The sequence below is a fragment of the Solenopsis invicta genome, chromosome 14, assembly GCF_016802725.1.
Source record: "Solenopsis invicta isolate M01_SB chromosome 14, UNIL_Sinv_3.0, whole genome shotgun sequence".
In the NCBI taxonomy this organism is placed as follows: Eukaryota; Metazoa; Arthropoda; class Insecta; order Hymenoptera; family Formicidae; genus Solenopsis; species Solenopsis invicta.
The window spans coordinates 11693605-11705893 of NC_052677.1; the positions used below are offsets into that span (position 1 = coordinate 11693605).

General features: G+C 48.9%; 1 protein-coding gene and 1 long non-coding RNA gene across 7 annotated transcripts in view; one reads left to right on the forward strand and one right to left on the reverse strand.

Annotated features, from left to right (window-relative positions):
• Positions 1 to 12289, forward strand: part of LOC105201701 (serine/threonine-protein kinase tousled-like 2) — a 52624-nt gene that overhangs the window by 14657 nt on the left and 25678 nt on the right. The window lies entirely within an intron of this gene.
• LOC120359504 lies at positions 7718 to 10625 on the reverse strand. Its single transcript, XR_005576261.1, has 2 exons — positions 8906 to 10625; positions 7718 to 7982 (listed from the first exon to the last, which is right to left on the reverse strand). It is a non-coding gene; the product is annotated as an uncharacterized LOC120359504 (long non-coding RNA).

Sequence of the window (12289 nt, forward strand, 5' to 3'; positions counted from 1 at the left end):
GCGAAAAATTTGTTTGAATAAAAGAATTGTTTACGCTGAGCAGCATATTGGTGCGTTTTAGCGGAGCGCGTGCCGACCCCATGCAGCTTACATCGATACCTACATTAATAACTATATATTTCACGTTTATTCGATAACGAACGTGCGAATGCAACGTTAAATTTAAGCAAAATATCCGGCCGCGATGAATTTTACAGCTGTACACGGTGGCCGTTCGCTCTCGCGCGCGAGGGATCGATCCGCGATCACGCATTACGATTCTAGTTCTTTTCTACCGGCGAAGAGAGACGACGACTCGCATTTCTCGTACACGTCGACTCTATTTTCGGCAAATTACGACATCACGGATATACCAAGTGTCCCGAACGAATAGGCTTTGACGCGAGAAGCTCGGCGTCTGTCGTCTCGCTGATGTACCCGCGGCCGCAATTCCGCGTTAATTTGGTATGCGGGATTACGGTATTTTCTCGAGCGTCGTTTCAGGAGAGCCTATAAAGCTCGCTTCTTCGAAATTCTACCTCCTCCCGAGACACATCCTGTATAGAGGGGGATATATTACACACTCGGCGTAAGAAGCTCGCTCCGTTCGCGTATAATGTAATATTTACAACAACCCGCCTATATCGATCGTATACTTGCATTTATTCAGACATTTAGTATCCGTGTCTACTCGATGACGTAACGTCGACAAAGAGTATCGACGAGCGAGTGTCATTCCCGTAGAAACAGAGACAGGGGGGAGCGAGTGAGCGAGCGAGCGAATGAATTGTATACCGCTGCTGGCGGCGTTATTAAAGACACGGGCAGTACGTACACCCGCTTCGTCTGATATCTTCACGTTTGGAACGCTCAGGCAACGATCGTGATTGGCTCTTATATGTATATTCTGGATTTCTAAATCAGGTATATCACCTGAAGAAAATTATAATAATACTCGGTGTCCCAGAAATGGAATCGGTGGGATCGATGGGAATTAAACGTGTATATATAACCACTGGTAGAATAATAAACATAGCTATAGCGGGAATATTCATAGATACGCGGTACACCGATCTGACATCGAGTCTGAATGCATGAAAGATGAAGAACGAAAGACAAGTCGAAAGGTACGCGGGTTGAGCTAGCGAATCCGTCGTCCGCGACACCCTGTATACGTCCGATCAACCAACCGACCGACCGACCGACCAACCAACCAACCAACCAACCAACCGACAGACCGACAGACAGTCAGATAGACAGACAAACTGGCGACGTTGCCGGGTCACTCGCGTTCGCGTGTAAGATCCGTACGCGAAGTAGTAACGCATGCATTTTGCATCCGTCACAACCGCGTCGTATCGCGTCGCGTTCCGGCTCCTCTCGTCCGTCGCTCGCCGAGAGGAGAAACGGAGAGACGAGGGGGGGGGGGGAAGCAGCGGTCGCTCGTTTTATTATCATTGCATCGCATCCGAAGAGCAGCGGCGCGGCCGCCACGAAAAGGTGTGGCCAATCGCGGCGCGCCGTACGATCGGCCCGCGTGCTGCTATCGGAAGCACACACAGCGGAGGCCTGGGGTCGTGCGCGACGACGTCACGTGGCGCTCTCACTTAGAGCACGGCAGTCAAGTGCGCGAGCCCGACGCGCTCTCGCGCGCCCGCCGAGCCGCGAGAGCGAGGAGGGGTGGAGAGTGGGAGGGAGGGAGCGCGCTTCGCGCTTAAGGGTGCTCTCACATGGTCGCCGACGTCACGGCCAATTCTCTCTTTCTCTCTCCCTTTCTCACTATTACCAACTGTGTTTGTTACTACCACGTCCGTTCCCTTTCTTAGTCGCACTTTGCGTATGATTCTCCACGATCGTCGTCGTCGTCGTCGTCGTCGTTGTCGTCGTCGTTCCTTCCTCCCTTTCCGATCCGACGTCTAATTTTATTCGCGGTTAGGAAGGATCGCGACGTGACACAAAGCATCAACGACGATATCCACGCCCGTGAGGGCCGCTTAATACGTTTAAAGCGCACCTCTACACCTACAACGTATCGACGCGCCTGCACTCGAGGCGATATTACTCAGATATAACTTTGCTCGCAGGTAACTCGACTTGCCCAGGGTCGCCATCGACCTCTTTCGCGTCGGGATAAACCAAACGCCCGGAATCACTTTCGCAGTAATACGCGAGACGCAGGCCCGGATTTACGGAGATACGTGTGCATGTGTGAAAGATATAACAGCGGACTATCTCGGCTCCGCTCCCTTACGGACGTTTCGTCATCCTCGAAACGCTGGAAACAGCGGGTGATCCTTCGTTCTCTTTGTTCATCGCCCGTCCTTTTTCGTCCTTTTCACCGAAGGACGACGCGGGATATGCGTGCGCGCATAAACGCAGTTTCACCTACACCCACGCGACTGCGCGATGATGCAGCATGCACCGACGTGCGACCGAGAGACTTCGCGATTCGAGCTTCTTGCATTGCTTTAGGAATGTTACGGCTTCTTGCGTCGTGGCAAGACGTGGCGAGATTTGCCCTTGTTCTCGAACTTTGAGACGAAACTGCGTATCTCGAGAGATCGTTTCGATTATATTAATCATCCGCGAATCCATTACGGGGAAACCACGGTCTCTCTCCTTGTCAACTCGCAGTTTGTAATTAGGTAGAATAACTGTGTTTCTCATTTAAGGCGTTTCTCTCTCTCTCTCTCTCTCTCTCTCTCTCTCTCTCTCTCGGTTCGAGACCTGTTAACCGGAAGTCCAAGTTTATCGACTCGCGCTCTGTATATCGACCGTTCCTCGACTACGCGGGGAGAGAGAGAGAGAGAGAGAGAGAGAGAGAGAGAGAGAGAGAGAAATTCCGGCATCGAGCTTGTGTGCCGCCCGGCCGAAGTCCAACGGCGAAGATTTATACCTGCCCCTGCCCTGCTCGCTCGAACCGAAGTGAGACCTAAGTCGTTGCCGCCTGTCCTCTAGTCTACCGCTTGTCTACTAACCGTTTATACAACGCGGCCCCCTATTTGTAGAGACCCTAGAGGCCGCAAAGGTTTATGCTATTTATACAATGTCGAATCAAAGCTTTCGCAGCATTCCCGTTACACAATCACGCGATTGTTTTATCGCGAGACGACTCGCGGCCGTTCGTAATTGTTCTTGCGGATCTTACGTTCGCACTTAGCAAGCCGCTTGAGTTATGGCTCGTTATTCGAAAGACAGACCTCGGACGAATTGGCACTCGACGCTCTATGTCTTTAAGCATGAATAGTCGTGCAAACAACACGTTGGCAGCTTGAAATAATTATAACCTCGTGTCGTCGATGTAATCGTGACTCTTTCGTATTAATTAATTTAATCGCGCTTGTAAAGTCAGTCGCAATCGTTCCACAGCATTCGCCTGTGAGCGTTCCTCTCATCCATATCCGTCGGATCACCGTCGGATTTTCACATCTCTCGGCGCTCCGCATCTCTTTCCGGGACACCCGATGTATACGCGCGGGCACGGAAGGAATCCGTAGGTACCCGACATTTTGCAGTACTGTTCGTACCGGCGCGGCGACGGGCATAGGTAGTTTCCAAGCGCGAGCATCATCCCTTCGTTTCCCTTCCACTTGGCCCAATATTCTCATCCTTATCTAACTCATTCCTCCCGTTGCCCCTCTGCCCTTCCTCGCCACATCCGCTCACATCCGCAGCGTCTCTTGCAACCCCACCCCTATTAGTTATTTTCTCGACGAGTCTCTCGCTCTCCTCTCTTCTATTTCTCCCCCTCTCTGCCCTCCCTCCGCTTGCTCTCTCACCCTTCCCCTACTTTATCTCTCTCTCTCTCTCTCGCTCTCTCTTTCGGAGTCACCTCTGTTGGTCTCCACATCCTTCGAGGATCGATCGAGAGGAGCTCAGCACTCTGTATATATATGTATATATATCCATTTCCAACCCCTTCCCTCCCCCCCTTCTTCCCTTCAACTCCCTGTCGATTCCATTTGCCCAAAGTCCGCATAGAAACCTGCCGTTCCCCATGTAAGTTACAAGCAGTAGGTATCGTAGAAGCGCTCCGGCGTATCCTGTATCCAAACGGTCTTTAATTAACCCTTTAGATACACCGGAATCGAATCTTCTGCTCGATACTTCGCCTTAAAACAGTTGGCCTGAGCAAAAGTACGTTAGGTTACGCGTAACATAATCCCGAGGCTTTGCACTCGACAAGTATAATCGGATGTCGTAGCTTGGACGGTCAACTTCCAATAGAAATAAGGCGGACAACTCAATAAGCGTCGCGAGATCTGTGTCGAAATTCTCGATACTTGGAAATATCCAAGCGACAGGCAGCTTCGCTACTTACTTTTTTCTCCCCCCCCCTTTCCCCCGCCCCGCCCCTCCCGCCCCTCTCTCTACTCCACGGGACGTCACAACAGCCGTCAAAATGGCCGACTTAGGCCGACTATCGACTCTTGATAAGTGCTATTGTAATCCAATGAAGAGTCCTAAGTCCCGCTGATCCGCTTCGCGGTCCGTCACTGATCAATCAACTACTTTCACTCCGCTATTATGCAACGTTCAAAACTGGCGTTTCGCCACTCAGATCCACTGCTGGAGTTCTCGATCCTTAACTGGTTTGGTAGGATTCTGAATCGTAAAAAAAAAAAAAAAAAATGAATGTACACGATATTTATGTATCATTGATTTTGTTCAAGTATGTATCAAAATCAGCTCGGTTAACATGTTTCTACGCTCCATACGCCGTTCCGCTGACGAAAGGTTTTCCAAAGCGCGCGATGCACGCGAAGCCGAGGAAGGTGCCGCAGGACGCAGAAGCTGTCGTCAGGTTGGCAATGATCGAGCGAGCTTTCGCCGCACTGTGTTGCCGCTCCTTCCTCCGGCACACGGCGAGGTGCATATAGTGATATCAACGATCGGATAATAGCAGCGAGCTCGAGCTCGCATTGTATGTTTATTGCGCGAGCGAGACGAATTAAATTTGCTCGTTACATGCGACGCGCGCGCGAGCGAGCGAGCCCACAATGCGATGCTCATCGACTCGATTATATCATTGATTAAACCACTCGATCGACGACGTTTCGCTCGACGAGCTCCTCTTCCACGGAAAGAACGCGCGGCACCCGTCTCGTCCGTCCTTCCCGTTCTTCGTTCGCTCTCTCGCTACATTCGAGATTCCTCGCCATTCCAGCGTCGTTCCTCCGTTAGAGAGATCTCCAGCCGCCCGTAACCGCTCGTTCACCCTGTACATGCGATACAGTATTTAGTACGCGCGACGTATACGTAGTATACGTACCCGCTATCGATCCCGGACCTTAATAGGTATAAAGTTAGCGTCTAGAGTCGGTGTACCAGTGTGGTGGGTGTCTTCTGGCGAATGCATCCAGTAACAATATGGCGGCTCCGACCGCTCCGAGATGCGCCGGGTACAACCTGCGAATAATTTCGCTCGAGCTTCGAAAATCGATCTCACATTTTCGCGGGGCACAACGTGTCATGTCGTTCGACGGAACCGAATGATCGCGGGGAATTCGCTCTGCGTTTATACGTTCCGCGTAGATGCGAATAATTTCGAAAGTCTAGACGCGTAAACATCGTCGTTACTTTCACACGCAATCATCGATTGAAGAAACACGAACAAGTTTGCAGAGCAAATTATTAAATGTATCGTGGATTATAAACGTGATTAATTCCGCCGCGCGGAATATCACGATAATCGCTCGCTCGGCGATTTTATTAATCGACTTATCGACCGACAACGGCGAACGATGCATGCACCGCGCCGGAAATGCGGCAGTCACGCTGATTTAGGAACGCATCGGAGCTGCGCTCTCGCTAATGGGTCCGCGCCATTGCCGATTCGATCCCGCCGTAAATAAGAGATTCGGATAATAATACGCGGTCGTCGAATGCCGGTCGAATTAGCATCATCATTATCTGTTTGCTCATTAACGGTGTTAATTAACCGTCCGTGCCGTTATTAACGTACTATATCCGAAAATGCGGATTCGCGCGACCGCGCGGAACGCGAAGCGTTGCAAAAACTGCGGGACGAGAGTCCGCCGATATCTGGTGGATAATCGAAAGTTATCCACGCGGTTCCATTGTCACAATTACTTAAATTATTCCCTATGTTTAAACAGTTTCCTCCCGCGCTCGATTAAACACTCGGCGGTAGCGGCGGTCAGCGGCGGATGGGTGAATCGCGGGAGTTGGTCGCGAAATGTAAACGGGAGAAGAGTAACGATATTACAAATGTCCCGCTGGTATATTCTTATCCCGTACACTTGCACGTTTGCATCCTCTATTTATAAGCCGTGTTATGACTGCGGAACGACGAGGGAGACGCGATTTCCCTACTAATGGTCGAATCTCGCGGTTCCTTTTCATATTTTTCATTAGACGGCTGTACGGAGTATCCCTGCGTACAGCCGTTCCGCCAATCTTATCTGTGTGCCTTTCAACGTGAATTCACGTTGTGGATGTACGATTGTTGAGAACGAGTTTTTAGGCTTCTGTTTACGTTATCGCGTTCATCCGACGCGGCACGACGGCTGTAAACGCATGAGAATATCATGAGACGCGAATCATGGAAATTCGCCTTGACGCGACTCAATGCGGGTTTTCGCGGTTTACACGAAAGAATTCGCCGCAAGGTCGAAGCGGAGGCGAAACGGATGGAAGGAGCGGAAGCGAGAGGCGGAGGGCGAGACGCGGAGTGAGGTCGATGGAGGCGAAAGGGGACGAGCAGGGGTGTTATTGCGTGGTAGTGTGGTTAAACGTATTGATCCCAATCACTACGATATGTCCAGGCTCCGCTTCGCTGCGAGCACTATGGCCGGGTCATCGCCGGAAAGCGAGAGACTCCAGCCCCCGAGTGTTACATAGTTCGAGTTAAAAAGTATTTCGCGTCATGGTATCCATTTCACCTCTCTCGGTCGGTATATAGCTACGTTCAAGCGGTGATAATGAACGTTAGCTTGAATCGGACTCGAATCCCGAGTATCTTGCGAGCGACACGAGATACACGATCGCCCGACTTTGTAACAGGTCCGTTATCCGAAAATTCGTGGTGAGAGTTTCCCTTATTCATTTGCCCCCCCGGCACCGCGAGAAATCGACGATCGTTCGACGATTCATCCCCCGAGTTGGCTCCCGGTTGTTTTTTTTCCTTGCGCCTCTCCGAGGTGCGTTCGTGCCTCGAAATGGAAATCGCGGATCGATGACAAGGTGTCGCTGAAGCGAGACACGGCGACAGAACGAACGCTTACGTAATGGCCTTCGGGCGCTTTTAAGGCGTACGCAAGCACCATGCCGTGCGTCGTTCGCGATTAATCGGAGCACGCGGAGACACGTGATGTAAAAAAATCTGGCAACAGCGTGCGCGTTACCGCGGCTGTTCCCACCGCATATTCGTAATGTCGTGTCGCCCCGCGCGCGAGTTCGGCGTTACGAGCGTGAGCGTTACGCGTGCTAATTGGACCCCGTGCATTATCGAGCCACCAATCGCGAGTCTCCGTCCCTGGCTTCCATGTCTTTCTTCTTGCATCTTTTTACCCGTTTATGGTTACGTTTAATTATTTCTTTAGAGACGTAATTGCGTTGATTCCTCAGCTAAATCGGCTCTCTCTCTCTCTCTCCAAAAGCTCACGGTTTTAACAAAACATGTGTGAGCACGTGATTAAACATATCAATTATAAAAATTTTCATTTTCTACCATTTTTATCTTTATTTTCAAGCGTAATTCAGTTGATTTATTCAATTAGTATATAATTTATAAGTAATCTGAAATTGATTACCAGATTTCGTAGAAATATACATTGATTTAGTTTATTTTCATATATTGTTTTATTTTACTTTCATGGGGGATTGATGGCTGTTTTGTGAGGGAAATGAGCGCAACCCTTTCATGAACGCGCTGGAGAATTCCGTGAGAAGCTTCTGGTTTTGCGATCGATGTGACGCTCTCTCTCTGCGGCAAACCGTTGGTCGCTGAAGTTTCCCGCTGGACCAATGGGCTACCTATCCTTCGGAAGGATATTGTATACTCAGCACGATGTTTATTAATAAAATTAATAAATATTCCTGTCGCATCGCCAAATGAATTGCATATATCAGAGACATACGAAATTAACGAAAAAAAAAACATTTCTTTCTTAACAGAAATAATACATCTTGCAATGTTTTCGTTTCAAGCCGCGGTGTTCTTCTATTATAGTTACAGTTTCTTAAATCATTTTTTATATTATCACGTTTCGTTTGCTTCTATTATTGTTTCTCAAATAATGTAAAGCGTTACACGTTTCTTTTTTTGCAATCACGGAACTGCATACGTCATTTCAGACATCACATTGTTTGATTTTATTCCCTTACAAAATTCTTTTTAAATTAGATATGATCACATATATGAATAAGCGCTTGAAGGTAAATCGTAAAGGTGGAAACTGAAAGTGACATCATTATCGAAAACAATACATGCAATGGGAAAAAAGTTGTTAACTTTATTAAGTTTTTCAACTTTATTACATTTCTTCAATTCAAATATTTTATGTATTTAAGTCAAATACATAAATATTTGAATTGATAAAATTTAATCAAGTTTTAACAAGTTTTTTTTCTCGGTGTAGACATATCGCTCAGTTATTATAATGATATGATTTAAAAAAACAAATTTTTTTAGTTTAAATGTTTTAATTAAAACTTTATTAAAATTTTATGATATTATTTGTGCGATTTTGATATAATTTAACTGATTGTGGAAGAATAAAAGTATCACTAATTCCTCACTCAATGTAATAAATTCTCATTAAAATTCTCGTTTTTTTACAGACAATTAAAAATAACAATTTTTGAGTTATGACGTTGTTGTAGCAAAAGAGCGATATGAATTTTACGAGAATATCTAGCGAGCGGAAAAAAAATCCTCGTGCATACATATATATATGTATACCTATCGAAGACTCGATCGTCACGTTACATTGTCGTCACCGTCATCATCATCAGCGTCATCGTCGTCATCGTCATTGTCGGTAATGCAGAGGCACGGCGCGAGTCGATACGAGAAAACCACCCCTCTCGCGCGCGTATCCGCACGAAGTGGCGTGCATGCAATAGCGTAACACCGGTGAGAGACCAGACGGTCGGTCGACGTGCCGCCTATTTATATACACTCCGCGCCCGCCGTCCAGTCGAGCGACGACGATCGTGTCGCGTCGTCTCGCGTCGGGAGGAGCCGAAAGCACGCTCTCTCTCTCTCTCTCTTTCTTTCACTCTCTCCCTCCCTCTTGTCCGCGCCGTCAGCTGCACCTGCCGCGCACCGCCACCCGCTGGCCGTGTCTCGCCACTTGGGACGTAGCCGCCGAGGGCGACAGATCACGCCGCCTCCCGCTCCCAGCTGAGCCGCAGCATCGGGCAGTAGGATACCCCAGCTCGCGTTCGCTTACAATGATAATGATAACGGAGTATATCTGGTTCACCGTTCACAGGATCCCAGTTGCACCGGGAACCTTGGCTAATTAAGCCCGATTAGCGATTTCCTGCCCCACTCCTAATCGTTGCCCCAGTTTTGTATCGGACCGCCGCTGGCGTCGCGTTTTAATGTTTTAACGCTATCGGTTTCTGAAACGCCGATAATCTTACGGCACGATTATCACTTCGAGATCGTTACTTTTCACTTTAAAGAAATTGATTAACGGTCAGCTTATTGCCATGAGCTTGTAGTTTTGCAGAGTACGAACGGATTCCTAGATGGAATGCTGTCCAATAGATAAAACGGTTTTTCTAGAGATTTTCAAAGACTTGTAGAGAGATTTAAATTCGTCGTTACGAAGCGAAGCTTACGATGTGCCACGATTTAGTGGCTGTTTAACGGTATGCGGCGGAAGGGGGGGGAGGAGGCAGTTCCCCGATCGATTAATCACGGGAACATGCCGGGGGAAGGTACCGAAAACATACTTTTCACGGGCCGCTTGGCAATCCCCGTGCGGATACGCGGAAATCGAATGGACACTTCGACAGCTCGCTTCCGGGGGTCATCTACAGATGCTCCGATTCTTTCCGCCCGCTGCGCACTTCGCCTCGTAGGTGGAATCGACTCTGGGGACCGCGCGCGCGGGATTCTTCTTTCCTCTCTTCGTCTCTCCATCGTGTGCTCGCGTCTCTCGCTCCTCTCTTGCATCGTTTCACCCTCCCCCTCTGGTCCCCTCGGCACCCCTTCGGTTGCTCGCAACGCTCGGCCGCTTGCTCGGTAGCGAACTCGTGCGAATTCGGCCTAATCGGGCCGTCTCGTCTGTCGGGCGAGAACGCACGAGCGCCACGCGCGATGCCGCAAGCTCTCCTTAGCCGTGGGCGTGATTGGCCGACTGAACAATGAAGCGGACGGTGGGGCAACACACACACACACACACACGCGCACACACACACATACACACGGCGCGAGAGCAACGATGGTCAAAAGGGAACGGAGGAGTCGAGATCCTCGCGAGCGAAGGTTCCCTCCCGCCGCTCCTCCCGCAGCGAAATTCATTGCGGATAATATATGCGTCGTTACCGCGTATTAATCTGTTTATCCGGGATAGAATTTTGGCACGCGGTGTGAAAATACATTCAACGCGAAGCGAAAAAGACTCGATCGGATACACTCTAGAGGGCATTCTTCAGCTGTTACACACTTCAATGCTGTTACACGTACTTCTCTCTGTTACACTCTATTTACAGGGCATGACGCTAAAGTGTAACCCCGTTCAGGGAACGACACAGATAAAAAGCATATTTAAATAATATTGATGATTCAGACTTTTAGTTAACCCCCTATGGGGGGGGGGGGATTTTGGATAAAGAAATGTTTACTAGAAAAAAGATGAATCAACATGAATGCGTTTTGTGAAGTATTTGCATATGCTATTGTATTCTCGATGCTTCTGGTGCTTCATGATGTAATCGTGATGTTGTAAATACTGTAGTTCTGGCTTACGGTTGGCAACGCTGGTGCGAACGAATTTGCGGATCGTTCCTCGCGAACCTCGTCCTTCTGCGCTCTCTCTCTCTCTCTCTCTCTCTCTCTCGCTTACTCATCGCGTTGTAGTCCTGCGAGAACACACGAGTGCTGCCGAGTTCCTCCGATTACGGGACGTGGTTGACCGAGGAGGGTGAAGGGCACTGTCCCGATGCTACACCCCTGGTAGGGTGACCTCCGTTTGTTCCCCGTTCCGCGCTTCGAAGAAACTCGATAGCCGAGGCGACTCTCGGCGGCTCTCGCTTTTCGTGATCGCGAAGACGGACGCGAGGTCCGAAACAGTACTCGCAAATATTACACGGTTGTGTGGCAAACGAATGGCACTTGAGACTCAATCTCGCACAAAATTTTTTATTCCAACGAGAACACTTTTTTGCGTTGCTTCTAATTAAAGCAACTGTTCTTTAGAAGATGCTATTTTTCCGATTGAAAGCATTTGTAAAAACATAGTCATCTTTTTTAATCTAGTCGCTGTTAACCATTGGTTATCGTCCACAGGTACTTGATTGCGTTCACAGATAACTTATCTGTTAATCATAAGATGTGTTTATCCCAGCTGGGACAAAAATCTATCGAGAAAGCGCTCGTTAAATATTGGCGTAGACCTTCAATCGACAGTCCTTCGGATGACTTCGGTAGTCCCCTTCCCAAGGATTCTCGCCTCCTTCGAAATGGATATCCCACGAAGGCGCTGCGTGACCTACAGTCTTGCAGGCAAGGGAGATTCATGCAGGCAGGCAGGCAGGCAAGCAAGCAGGAAAGCAAGCAAGCAAGCAAGTCGGTGCATGTCCCCCGTATTGATCCTTTCGATAGTAAGTGGGCACTACGCGCATTGTATGGAAGGTTTCTACATACCTACCTACCAACCTTGAGAACGCCGAATACACATGTAAGCGCCGTAGAGAAGCGACGGGCGAACCTCTTCCAGTGCCTTCTTCCTGAGAAATCTCTTCTCCCCATCGTGAGCGGTTAGTGTTTTTCCAGCCTTCCCGATGATCGTTACGGCGGCCCATCGGCTTCTCGGAACTTCGAAACTGGTATCGTTGCCTCTCTTACAGACTTTTTTTTACGAATCGCCCCGCGCAACGCGCCTCCTCGTGTCTACCGAGTGTCTCGACAGAAATTTCGGTCCTCGGCTCACGTTACTTTCGTTTAATGCGCAGATGACAATTTTGTGTTCCCCGTCAGCATTCCGATCCACGCGTCACGGACGTTGCGAGTAACGCCGCGTAACGCTTCTTGCTGGGCAAGTAGTCGTTTCTAATTGTCGATCGTATCTCTAATGACCTAACTTAAGTAGTCCTATTTAAATGAACTTTT